Below are 436 nucleotides of genomic sequence, written 5' to 3'. Positions count from 1 at the left end.
AATAATAATAATAATAATAATAATAATCTATGATTCCCAGAGGACAACCCAATGGCAATCGTTATCAAAGCGAATTCCCTGAAAGCCTGTGAGAGATATCGCTTATCTGTGTCGGTGAACATTCGAACACGTGAAAACCCAGGCCAGATCTTCCAAGACTTCCGCATGAACTGCCCACCCTATAACGGGTCTTGCTTCACAAGGCCTGAGTCAGGTGGGGTGTTGATAAAATTGTTTGGTCAATTTGGTTTGCAGGCTTAATCTGTTTGTTTTCTTCTTATTGTTTATCGTGGTGGTTCTGTAATTTTTTATATTGTGGTGGCTGTTGCTGTTTTCGTTGTTGTTGGTTGTGGTGATTGTATTGTTCTTGCTTTTTTTTTCCGTTCCTTGCCCATTTCTATGACATTGACGCCATCTGATTAGTAGACAAATGTGC

Source organism: Aplysia californica, unplaced genomic scaffold (genome assembly GCF_000002075.1).
Source record: "Aplysia californica isolate F4 #8 unplaced genomic scaffold, AplCal3.0 scaffold00141, whole genome shotgun sequence".
NCBI lineage: Eukaryota > Metazoa > Mollusca > Gastropoda > Aplysiida > Aplysiidae > Aplysia > Aplysia californica.
The sequence above is the reverse complement of the archived record's forward strand: the minus strand, read 5'-3'. Positions refer to the sequence as shown.